This window comes from Petaurus breviceps, unplaced genomic scaffold (assembly GCF_028583685.1).
Source record: "Petaurus breviceps papuanus isolate PSGF00001 unplaced genomic scaffold, PetGlider_PUasm1.0 186, whole genome shotgun sequence".
NCBI lineage: Eukaryota > Metazoa > Chordata > Mammalia > Diprotodontia > Petauridae > Petaurus > Petaurus breviceps.
In genome coordinates, this window is record NW_027185798.1 from 9,226,745 (window position 1) to 9,239,720 (window position 12,976).

Consider the following 12,976-nt stretch of genomic DNA (forward strand, 5'->3'; position numbering starts at 1 on the left):
ATAGGTCCTAGGTGGATGGACCTTGCAGGAAGGCCTGAGTAGCCCCTGAGCTCCAGACAGGGTCCTGTGGATGAGGCCCAGGCTACCCTCCCATTGGGGTAGGAAGAGGGATCCTAGGACTGTTTGGAGGGCAGTGAGACACGGGCCAGGTGGGGCACATCCTTGTCCTCTTGCCCTTTTGCCAGGGCTGGAGGCAAGGGTTAGAACTCATCCTGCATCCCACTGTTCTGGAACCAAGATGAGGCAGTGTCCTTCCCAGCCTCCGTTTCCTTTCCTCAGCCTTTCTGACCTCTGGCTTTTGTTTCAGGGCTGCTGGACAAGGTGGGGCTTGCCTCCTGGGCAGACAGGGTGGAGGGGGCTGTGAGTAGGGGGGGGGGGGTGCTGAGGAGAGATGTGGTTAATCACTCAGCTCTTTTCCAGGGGGGAGTTTTGGAAGAAAGAGGCTGAAACTCCATTTGGGGAGTTGAAGTTGGGAGGGAGCTCACTGCTTCTCATGGCAGGTTTTTAACTACAGGCAACATGACTGCTTATCAGCTTTATTGTTGAAGATTCTTATTCAGATAATGCTTGGTCTGGCTGACCTTAGAATTCCCCTCCAACTCTGAGATTCTGTGACTATCTGAATGCTCAACCCATGATAATGATAACTGACTCCTGCCTCTTCCCTTTACTGGCCTTGTGACCTTGGGTGAGTCATTTTCTCCAAGCCTCAGTTTCCTCCTCTGTAAAATGAGGGGAAAAAATGGAGACTGTTAGGTGGTACAGTAGATAGAAAGTTGGCCCTACACTCAGGAAGACTTATTTTCCTGAGCTCAAATCTGACCTCAGACACTGACTAGCACTGTGACCCTGGGCAAGTCATTTCTCCCTGTTTGCCTCAGTTTCCTCATCTGTAAAAATGAGCTGGAGAAGGAAATGGCAGACAACTCCAGTATCTTTGCCAAGAAAACCCCAAATGGGGTCATGTAGAGTGAGACACGACTGAAAAAACAAGAGAGTTGGACTAGGTGCCTGCTAGGTGCACAATTTTCCTCCACTGTCTCTTTTCCAACTTGAGACAGTCCCATCAGTCAGGGACTACAGGTAGCAGGGGCCCTGCTTGATGGATGAGGAAGCAGGGCCAAGCCTAGACTATGGCTGATTAATATGACTTGTTTGGGGTCTCTCTGGAGCCTCAGACCAGCCTTCCCCCAGATTTTGGAAAGAGACTCCCCAAGCACCTTTTAGATATTGGGCCTTCCCATTCCATTGCCACAGTCTGGGCCTTTGAGTGCTTTGGGCCATATAAAATGGTGAGGGTGGAGTATCCTGGAATGGGACCACGAAACAGAACTGCCCTTAAAGCTGGGAATCCAGTGGAAAGGACACTTGGCTCTGGAATCAGGTAAACGTAAATTCAAGACCTGCCTCTGATACTTACCAGCCATGGACTTGGACTTCAGTTTCCTCATCTGTAAAAATGAGGAGGTTAGACAAGACAGAAGCATCTGGATGTGCAGTGCACAGAGCTCCAGGCCTGGAGTCAGGAAGGCTCATCTTCCTCAGTTCAAATCTGGCCTCAGACACCTGCTAGCTGTGTGACCCTGAGCAGGTCACTTCACCCTGTTTGCCTGGGTTTCCTCATCTGTATGACAAACCACTCTGGTATCTGTACTGAGAACACCCCAAAGGGATCACAAAAAGTCAGACGCAAGTGAAAAAAGGGAGGAATAGGCCATTATGAATTACCTTGACTTTTGTCTCATCACCAAAATCTGGAGGGGGAAGGAGTAGCCATAGGGGACAATATTCAGAGCACTGGGCACCAGTAACCTGACTTGGTGGGGGGATGGCGTAGGTGAGGACAACCTAGTGCCCAGGGAGTCCTGGGTGAAGTTAAAGAATGAGTTCCCAAAGGAAGACCCGATACTCCCCCTAGCTTGCCACAGCTGAGCCAGCAGCCTCCACATTGAGGAGGGTGGGAGCATGTCTAAATGTCACTCCTGGACTAGATCTCGGAGAAATAACTTGGCTAGAAGTGAACTCTAACAGTAGTAAACTCTGTTTGGGGTAGACTAAAAAAAAAACAACAATATTCTTTTTAGAAAAGGGGGCTGGAGCCAGGGAACTGCCCCCAAGGAGGGCATCTCCTGAAGATCTTTTCTGGTTGGACAGACAGAATGGCCTGCCCGAGATAATGTAGAGAGGGGTGTATTTGGGCCATTGACAGTGGAAAGGAGGGCTGGGCTAGGGGACACAGTAGGGCAGGATGATCCTAATGGAGGAAAAGAGGTAAGGACTCTCCCACATTTCTCCCTTGGCTAACTTTGAATCCTTATGTGACGCCCCTCAGAAGTGACTTGGGTCCTCTGATGTTCCCTTAACTCCTGCCAGGAGTCCCTTTCCCCATTCATAGGTTAACTTCAGCCCCTTAATGGAGGAACTAAGGTTCCAGGAAAACAGGGCAGGAAGGAAGCAGAGAAGAGGGATGGAAGGGAGAACCTAGCCAGCCTTTATCGGCCAGATCCTGGTTCCTCCATTAGGCTGCTTTTCTGCCTGAGGTTTCCAGGCCAGTGAATATCTTTCTGGCTGAATTCATTTTTCTTTCTGCAGCTCTCTCTTTCTTTGACCCTCCCCCCACACCTCACCTCCCCAGGCCAGGCAGGAACCTGGAAGATGGTTTCTGGACTCCCACATTACCGAGGGTTCTGCCATGTACTTGGCCTGGGGCACTAGATGTTCAGCTGGAGGGCTTGGGTTCAAGATGTAACACTGCCTCTTACTCCCTGGGTGCTTTTAAGGGAAATCTCCTAACCCCTTTGGGCTTCACTTTCCTTTTATGTCAGATGAAGGGAGTTGGACCAGATGGCTCATAAAGTCCCTTTGGACTCTAAAACTGTGATCCTTTATCCTGGGAGCGCCTGTTAGAGGCTCTCTGGGCCAATGCTCATCTGTGAAACATTACCTGATTCTTTCCCCTGACCCTTACATAGCAGCTTTAAGGTTTGCCAAATGCATTTGTAGGTTATCTCAGTGATTCTCACAGCCCTGGTGCTATTATTATCCCCATTTCATAGAAGAGAAAACTAAGGCCGAGAGAGCTCCAGTGACTTACCCAAGGTCACACAGCTTATAGGTTTCTGAGGTGTTCCTGACTCCCAGCTGCCCTTTCCACCTGCTAACGTCCTCCTCAATCCGACTTCTGAATTACTTTGTACATATTTCTGTCTGTGTCTCCAAAGAGAATATAGAAAAGGCAGTGCCCTTCTCAGTCTCCTGGGTGGGTGCCTAGCCCAGCACCTGGCCGACAATAGATGCAGGATCAGTATCTACAGATTAACTGATTGTAAGGATTTCCCCTTCATTGTTCCAATCCCTAAAAGACCGCCTTAGGGAAGGGCCTCTGCACAGATGAAGTGCAGCTGGGAGCAGAATGGATGGAGTGATGGGCAGCCCTGAGTTCAAATCCTAGCTACCTCAGTTTCCTCAGCTATAAAATGGGCACATCACCACCTACCTCCCAGGATTGTTGTGATGATCACTCAGCAGGGTGCCTGGTGCATAATAGGCCCTTCCCCTAGGCAGGTGGAGGGAATTGAGCGGGGCTAGCCTCGTTCAGGCCAGTCCCAGAAGGCTCCAGGCTTGGACCTTTCAGTCTGTTTGTCCCCTTCTTCTCCTCCCCCCTCCACTCTTGTTTCGATGACCTGTCTCAGGTCAATTTTACCTGAAGTGGGGGGGCGGGGTATATTGCAAGGTAGGCCTCAGGTGCCTCTGGCTGCTGCCCAAGGGTCACAAATAGATGTTTCGGTTCCCATTTGCCTTTGGGGGGGGGGGGGAGGGGAAGGGGGGAGAGACTAGCCTGAGGAGGCCAATCTGCCTGGCAGGAAAGAATTTTGGAGGGGCTGATCTCTTGGCCAGAGAAACCCCTCAGCCTCCTCTCCCTTAGAGTAGCCACTCATGGGGACCTGGGGGGAGGTCCCTGATTTCCACTAGAAAAGCATTGTGGTCCCTCCCAAACCTGAGATTGGGTGACCTTAGAATCTCAGATTTAGAATTGGAAAGGGCCTTGGAGATGATGTAGACCAATCTAGTAGTCATTTTACAAATGAGGAAACTGAGGCCCAGAGGATTAGCACTTCTTTAAGCTTAGCTTTGAGAATGTTAACTTCCTAACCCTCAGCCCAGTGGCTCTTTCTCTTAAAGTCCTGGGCATGAAAGTCCTTAGCTAAGGATGAGGGTGGGGGAGGTTGGCAGGGGAGGAAGCGGGGCTTGACGGGGCTGTGTTTGGCTTTTGTGGTGTCATGAACTGATTCCAAAAGGGTAGTGAAAGGCGCCATTCCCTAGTGAAAGGCGCCATTCCCTGCTGTAGCGTAAAGGAAGGCGATTCTATGAATTGACCGGGAAAGCCAAGGGCACTGGCATCAATGACATTTGTCTCAGACCTCACTCTTCTGTGTTTTGTGATAAATTAGTCAGAGGCTGGGCTGGTGGTTGCCTTTTTTAAAAACCATGCTCAAATAAATTATAGCCATTTTAACGAGATTTTAGGGGAAATGTTTTACCTACTTGGAAGAATAGGCCATGTAAGTGCTGGGGAAGCATTATTGACACGTCAGCAATGGGCTGATTTCAAGTCAAATAACACTAGAACTGCAAGGGACATCGTCTACCTGATTCATTTTACAGGTTAGGAAACTGAGGCCTAAGGACGTTAAGTGAGACAGAAGGATTTGAACCTAGATCCTTGGACTCCAAAACTGGTGCTCTTTCTAAGTAGCAAAATTGGGATTTGAACTCAGGTCTTTAGGCCCCCCCCATTATTTCATAACTTTTGTTGTAATCCATTCCCCACTACTCTTGTCACCCCCATTTTACAGATGAGAATACTAAAGGTGGGAGAGGTGAAGTGATGTCCATGGTCACAGAGCTAGTGTGTGTCCAAGTCAGAATTTGAACCCAGATCTTCCTGGCAGTGGGGTCAGCTCTGTCTTGATACTAAGTCACTTCTAAGGCATAACACATTTATCTTAGGCTTAATTGACACCAGCCTAAAAGGATAGCCATAGCTCAGATACTGCTTGTGAGACTTGTGCGATCCTGGCAAGTTGCTGCCCTTCTGGGCCTCAGTTTCCCCTTCTGTAAAATGGGGGGGGTACCTTATAGCTCTAAATCCATTCTTTGAGTCTGGTCGGGCTTTTTAGCCTCAAAGCCTAGAACAGTGCTCGGCACATGGAGCTTTTATTCATATAGGGAACTCTGGGGTGAAGACACTCCACTGGTGAATGTCAGCATCTCCTGTGCCACCTGTAGCCTTAGAGGGGTGTGGAGACCCCTGGCAGATAAAGTGACTCTGGGTCATTTAGCTAAGTGCAGGCTTCCAGGACATGCCCATGCACCCTCCCTCTCCCCACCCCTCTCTGTCTCTGTCTCACTGTCTCTGTCTCTGTCTCTCTCTCTCTGTCTCTCTCTCTCCTCTTCAGCTTCTCTCTTTCTCTGGACCATTCCTTGTGTTCCTGACTGGCCCCTAGCAAAGCTTACCCAGTCCCTCATCCCTTGTCCTTGGGCCTTTCAGAGCCCTCCTCTGGTCTGATGACCATTAACACTCTAGTATGAATTAGCTTGCGAGCTGCTATGGCGCGTATGTTGTGGGAGAAAGCTGGGGATGATGCGGAGTCAGACCCAGGCTTTAGGTCTGCTTCTATACAAATTAGCCACATTTCCCTAGAAAAATCACTCTGGGTCTCAGTTTTCTTCTCTGTGAAATGATGGTAGGAAGCAAGGAAGCATTTTTAAAGTGCCTACTACATGTCAGAACTCTGCAGATATCTCATTTGATCTTCACAACATAGGTGCTATTACTATGCACATTTTACAGTTGAGGAAACTGAGGCAAACAAGTTATGAAGCTTGCCCACGTCACTAAGCTAGTAAGTGTCCAAGGCTGGATTTGAACTCAGGTCTTGCTGGCTGCAGGTCCAATGCTCTGTCCGTTTGTGCCGCCTGTCTGCTGGTCCCCAGGCTCCATTCTAGCTCAAGTATTGTCTTCTTGTTCCTGTCACTGGGGCAGAAGGTTCTGGGTCTCCTGGCGTTGGGGCATGGTAAAGAGGAAGGCAGGGAGGTATAGATACGTCTCTGTTCTTAGCTGCAAATGCTGGGAATGAAGAAGGGGAAGAGTGTGATGGGAAGACACCCCAGCCGCCCCAGGTTCCGTGGATATCTGAGTGTCCAGCCGATCCCCCAGTGACCGGCGTCTTGGATGGAGCGAGCTGGCTGGAGGTCCTGACCCAGCTGGCTCTCCTCATTGCACCAGCCCCTCTGGTGTGTGCCAGGATGACCAGAAATGGAAGGCTGTAGTGGGCACTAGAACTGATGGTGCCAGCCATGTGTTTTATCCTAAATGTGCTCCCATGGCACAGTGCTGGAAGGGACTAGCAAGAGAATTTGGAGTCCAAGGACCTGGGTTCCAATCTCCCCTCTGCCATTTACCAGCTGTGTTATCTTGAGCACATCACTTCCCCTCTTCCCCCCTTCCCCCGGGCTTCAGTTTCCTCCCTTGTCAATGAGAAGGTTGGACTGTTGTTCTACACTTCCAAATCTCCCTTTGCCTCAGTTTCCCATCTTGTAAAATGAAGAGGTCTCTGAGCTTCCTTCCACCTCTAGGGCTAAGATCCGGGATCCATGTTTGGTCACCAAAAGCACACTTATTTCAGTCTGTAGTCAGAGGGAAGGATTGGCTCTGCATGGGACAGTGGGTTTGGTCCGTGTCCTGAGGCTGGATTTTAAGAGCCCCTCTTCAAGCACCGTGATTCTAGCTGTGCCCTCATAACACGTAGCCTAGGGTGCCAGCCGTTGCTCCTGCGGTCCTTCACGTCCCTGGCTAACTGCCCCTCCCCAGCACACAGCTGGGTCTTTTGCTGAGAGCAGAGACTTTTATTTGACGATGATGATGGTGATGGTGAAAGCTGGCATTTACGTAGTGCCTGCTGTGTGTCACTCACTGCACTGCGTGCTTTACAGACATTATCATGGATCCTATCCTCTCGATTCCCAAGTACAGCTCCAGGGTAGGGGCACAGCTGATGCTTGTATCATAAGCACTAGTTCAGGCTCTCACTCACCAGCCCATGGTCTTCTCCAGCTTTAATGGGTCTGCGGGTGACAGAGAATGAAAGACTAGACCCCCTGGTCCCGTCCAGACACACTGGAGAAATGGATGCCCTCCTAAATGGGCGTTTTCTGCTTCAGAGGCTGGAATGGGGATTAGCTGAATGTTGAAGTGTGTGACATATGAAGCCAGTTCTCTGACATTGATATGCTTACGGTGAGTTTATTACTTTGATTAAATGCTTTTGTAAAGTTGGGAGGGCCAGGGGAAGTCTGTGGCCTCTTTAAAGGCAACCCAGCAGCTGGGAGAGGGATTATAGGGGCGGTGGTGAGGGGTGAGTGTCGTCTGTCCAGTGTGTCCTGTCAAGCTTGGCTTGCCCTGGAAGGATAAAGACCATTTGGAAAAAGTGTAGTTACCCCTCCCATAGACAGTCTAGAATGACCCATTGGTGGGACGTTGGTTCAGGAGCTCTGGGTTCTGAGGCACGACACCAGGGGTGAGTGTCCTTGACTAGTGCGCTGCTTTCAGGGTTAATTCAAGGCAGCAGCGTGACAGGACAGCTGGAAAAATTCAAGAGATGTTGGGTCCCGGTAACAGGCACGGCCGTCCTCTGCCCCGGTCGGAGCCTGTCTGGAGTGTGGTCACTCGTGGCTCCCGTGGTGTGGGAAGGATGTCGACAAGCTAAGGACTGTCCAGAGGGGGGAACCAGCATGGCGAAGAGCCTTTTGTCTATGTCTTAGAAGAATCTGTTGAAGAAATGGGGGATGTTTCATCTGGAGAAGAGAAGGCTTAGAGGGGAGAGTGGGAGCTGTCTTCCAGTATTTGAAAGGTTCCCATATGGAGAGAGGGATTCACTTGTTGCGTCTGGGCCCAGAAGGGAGGAGGAGGAGCGAGAGATGGGAGGGGCAAATAGGGTGAGTTAGGCTGGGGTGGGGGGAAGGCTGCAGGTCCTCATTGGAGGTCTTCACCCCTGACGCTGTCTTTGAAGGGTCTGGGAGGTGGGAGGGAGCCTCTGAGGTTCGTGGCAGCTACTTTCTTCCTTCCTCCCCACGCCCCCGAGAGCTTGAACCCCCTGATCCCACCAGGGCCTTTCAGAAACTCCATGCCTCCAAAACATCACCCTGTTCTTTCAGAATCCAGTGGAGGGTGTCCAGAATGGTGAGAGTCCTTGAGCTTGGAGGTGTTCAGGCAGAGGCAAAATGACCTTCTTAGAGGATTCTTGCATCGGGTGGAGGTTGGACTGGGGAGACAATTTGGTGCCGTTGAGTGGGATACAGTGGGAAGAACATTGACGATGACCGTGAACCTGAGCTCCCATCGTGCCTCTGACACATGACTCTGCCAGTGTAACCTTGGGCAGATAGATCACTTACCCTCCTAGGGCCGCCTTAGTGTCCTCCTTTGTAAAACGAGGGGGCTGGGTTGGATGTAACATCTGAGGTACCTTCCACCTTTGGTTCTATGAATCTGTTTTATTGTTGACCCTTGACCGATGTTCACATTACCCCAATTCCATGATGAGGCTGATTCTTGACTTACCTGCCTATATCCCCAGTGATTAGAGACCTGGGAAGGGGGAGGAAGGCTAGATGCTCCATTAAACAGGTGCTGCCCCTGTTTTAAGGCCCTGACCATTCTTGCTTTATCGAGATAGTCAGCAATTAGGGCCTTGTGGCAGGAGAGTTCATGCCTCGCAAGGGTTTTTTCCCTGTCCTGGTGTGATGCTGGCTGCACATTTCTGACTGGTTCATAATAATGCTGGTCTATAGCCCTTCTCCCCTTCTCTCACCCTGCAAGGGAGATAAACTGTCCCTCTGCGGGCGAGCATTATGCTTGTCTGAAGCTGTCTGGGCCCCAGATCACTCAGTGTCTCCCAATCCCTTCTTTGGTCCAACTCCTTCTTCTCCTTTTGGGCTCTTTATGTGGAAACAGAGATGCAGAGATGAGCTTAGTCAGTCAGTAAGCATATATTAAACACCCAATATGTGCCAGACCCTCAGATAAGGGCTGAGGATACAAAAAATGGCAAACGACGGTCCCTGTCCTCAGGGTGCTTACAGTCTAATAGAGGGACAACATGCCAATGAGATGCAGATGGGAGAAAATCAGTAGAGGGAAGACTGACATATGGTGGGACTGGGAAAGGCTTCTTGGAGAAGGTGGGATTTTGAACTGGAACTGGAAGGATCCCAGGAGGTGGAGATGAGGAGGATGCCCCCTGGCCCAGGGAACAGCTGGGAAAAAGTCCAGAGTCCAGAGATGGGGTGTGTTGTTCCGGGGGCAGTAAGGAGAGCAGCGTTCACTGTACCTGCAGAGTACAGGGGGGTTTGTAAGGTTTAGGAAGACTGGAAAGCTTTGAAGGCCAACCAGAATTTTAATATTATATTTTATATTATTATATAATATTTATTATATTTCATATTATACTGCTCCCATTTATATTGTTATGTTATATAATAATAGATTATATGATTATATTTCATATTATCCTGCTGCCATAAGACATCCCTCACTCTGCCCCTCACTGCCGGGCCATGGCTTCAGTGCCTTCATACTCCCCTGTGCACAGAGCTTTCTGCTCTCACGCCAAGGGCTCCGATATGCTGCTATGGCCTCGAGGCTACATTCCTGGATGTCTGCATGCCTTTGGCACCCCACTGCTTCTCCCACCATCTTTCCTCATGTACATCATACAGCCTTCCAACTACCATTGAGGCAGGGTAGGACTGCCTTCCAGGCACTGAGGTCACCTCGTGACCCTGGGCATGTTAATTAACCTCCCTGGGCCTCAGTTTCTTCTTCTGTCAAATGAGGGGCACTGGATGATTTCTAGGGCCCCTTAAATCTCTATGTCACCTTAGAGGTCATCTCAGCACAGCAAAGGGGATAGCACTGGTTCTAGAATAAGATGATCTGGGTTCAAATTCTGCCCATGAGGCTTACTCCCTGTATGATGAAGTCATTTCACCTTCTGTGTAAAATAAGGAAGCTGGTCTCAGAGGTGCCTGAGATCTCTGATCTTTTCTTAGGAATAGAATGCCAGATGTTCCCGCACTCAGACCCCTTTCTGGGGGCCTTAACGCATTTCCTTAAGATATTGAATTGCCCATTTTCCCCCAGACTCTCCTCTTCTTGTAAGGAGGGGGAGCCCAGCAGGGAGCCTATTTTTGCCTCTCTCTGTATCTCTCCCAGCACTCTATGATCAATCACGTTGACCCTTCTAAGACACCCACTGGGCTGGGGCTTTTTCTCTAGTACCATCTTGGAAGATGGCATTGTGTGGCTATGAAGCCATCAGAGTACCTCTGCCCTTGCCCCAGTCTGACCTTTTGGCCTTAACCCTGTGGACTAAGGGCTTCCTGAAACAAGTAAAGATTGAGTCAGAGAACAATCAATCAGTCCACAAGCATTTATTGAGTACCTCCTGTGAGCAAGCCTCTGGGGATACAGAAGCAAAAATGAAAAAATCCTTTCCCTCAAGGAACTGAGTAATTCTCCCATCCTCCACTCAGCTGCCAAAGTGTAGGTCTGATCCTGTCACTCCCCACTCACCACCTCAATAATCTCCGCTGGCTCCCTATCGCCACTGGAGCAAATACAAGATACTCTCTTTGGCCTTCAAAGCCCTTCATAACATGGTTCCCTCCCACCTTTCCAGTCTTCGTACACTTTCTCCCCAACATGTTCACTCATCCAGTGACACTGACCTCCTGGCTGGTCCATGACCAAGACCCTCCATCTCTAGGCTCTGGGTACTCTCTGTACTCCCTCACACCTGGAATGCACCCCCTCCTCTGCTGCAGCTTCTGACCTCCCTGGCTCCCTGAAAGTCCCGACTCAGAGCCCACTTCCTACAGGAAGCCTTCCCTCTCCCCTCTTAATTCCAGGGCCTTACCTTTGGCCCTCTCCCATTCATCCTTTGTATTGCTTGCTTTGTAGATACCTCTTTCTCCCTTTAGATTATAAGCATCTCGAGGGCAGGAACTGCCTTTTGTCTCTTCTTGCATCTCCTGTGGTGCCTGGCACATAGCTAGCACTTAGAATGTTAATTAAATGAATGAGTGGAGACTGCCCACGCCACATGTGTGCAAGGATATGCCCAAACCTGCCCTGCCTGCTCCTGATGATTTACTGCCCCAGTTCCCTGACCTCCTGGACTCTGGACCCTGCCTGCTTGCTGAGGCCCACACCACCCCTGCTGCCTTAACCTTGCCCCTTTGGGAGCCTGTATGTTCATCTGTGGCTCTCTTCTTGCTCTTTGGGGACCCTGATTCTGCTCCTGCTTCCTCTCGGCCAGCCGGCGGTCTCCTTGGGCTACCGACGTCTCTGCTCGGCAGCAGTTTCCGTCTGGAGTGATGGAGCGAGCCTGGGGATCTTGTCTTTCCAGACCTCTTCCATCCTGTGGCCTCAGCCCAGAGTCTGATTTCTCCCTCCTTTTCACAAAATTGAATTCTGATTTTTAACGGATGGACCCAGCTCCTCACCACACCCAGGAAATGGCTACTGTTTTCTCGAAACTACCGAATTCTTGTTAATGGCACACAATCGAAAGTCTTGTTAGGTAAATATAAATAATGACATTGCAATATACCATCTGTTTAGGAGCTCGGGAGCATACAGTTAATATAATCAGTGCGTGGAGGGCTGGTAATTGGCTGTCTCCAGAAGTGGTGGCTGGTCTCTTTTTCTCCCTTGCTTTCTTTCCCCACTGCCCATCCCCCAGGAGGGGGAGAGGGGACTTGTCTGGATCAGGGTCTTTTCACTGTTTTAATGTAAGGTGGAGTGGCCAGCCAGTCATGCTACTGAGTGTCTCCTACGTGCTAAGTGCTGAGGATACAAAGGAAGGCAAAAAAAGAAAAACCAGTTCCTGCCCTCGAGGTGCTTAGACTCTAATGGGGAAAGCAATATGCAAACAGCTATGTACAGAAAAGATGTGCTGTTCGGTCAGTCCAGTCTGACTCTTCAGGGCACCATTGGCGTTTTCTGGGCAGAGATGCTGGTATGGTTTGCATTTACTTCTCCAACTCATTTTACAGTCAAGGAAACTGAGGCAAATGGTAAAATGACTTGCCCAGGGTCACCACCTAGTAAAGTAAGTGTCTAGGGCTGGATTTGAACTTGGGTTTTCCTGACTCCAGATCTGTCTATTGCATCACCTAGCTGCCCACTCAGAAATAAAGAAATAGAAATACAGGATAAATTGGATGGACTTGGGAGAACTTTCTTTATAACTTGGAGGAGTTGACCAGCAAGTTTTTATTAAGCGCCTACTGCATGTCAGCTGCTGTGCTAGGTGCTTGGGATACAAAGGCAGAAATGTGCAGTTCTGCCCTCAGGGAGCTTACATTCTAACAGGGAGATGGCATGCCCATACATAGGTGTTTGCCTCAGAACAGACAGAGTGGCCATGGGGGAGTGAGAAAAGGCCTCAAGTAAGAAGATGGGGCATGAACTGGGTCTGGAAGGAAACCAGCGATTCCAACCAGCAGTGGTGAGGAGACCAGGAGGCCAGTTTGTCTGACCTGTTGAGCTCATGGAGGGCAGAACTATTGGATCAGGTTGGAGAGCTGGGTTGGGAGCAGGAGGCCAGTTTGTCTGACCCTTGGGGCGCATGGAGGGCAGAACTATTGGATCAGGTTGGAGAACTAGGGTGGGAGCAGGTTGTGAGAAGCTTTTAAAGGCCATTGGAGGAGGAGGACAAGAGGGAGAGCCTATGCAGCTGTGCTGCTGTGGGTCCCAACCTGGCCAGTTGACCTTAATGGTACCCTGATGATATGAGAAGTCTGTATTCCAGCCCTGAGAGGAAAGAGCCAGGCTGGGCTTCTCCCACTGTAACCAAGGAGCAGTGGAGGCTTATGGGTAATGGGGGGGGGGGTCCTGCCCTGGAGGGGA

The 12,976-nt window shown here is 50.1% G+C and overlaps 1 protein-coding gene across 7 annotated transcripts in view; it reads left to right on the forward strand.

The window, feature by feature from the left end:
- Window positions 1-12,976, forward strand: part of GTF2IRD1 (GTF2I repeat domain containing 1) — a 217,168-nt gene that overhangs the window by 1,704 nt on the left and 202,488 nt on the right. The gene's annotated exons all lie outside the window — the stretch shown is intronic.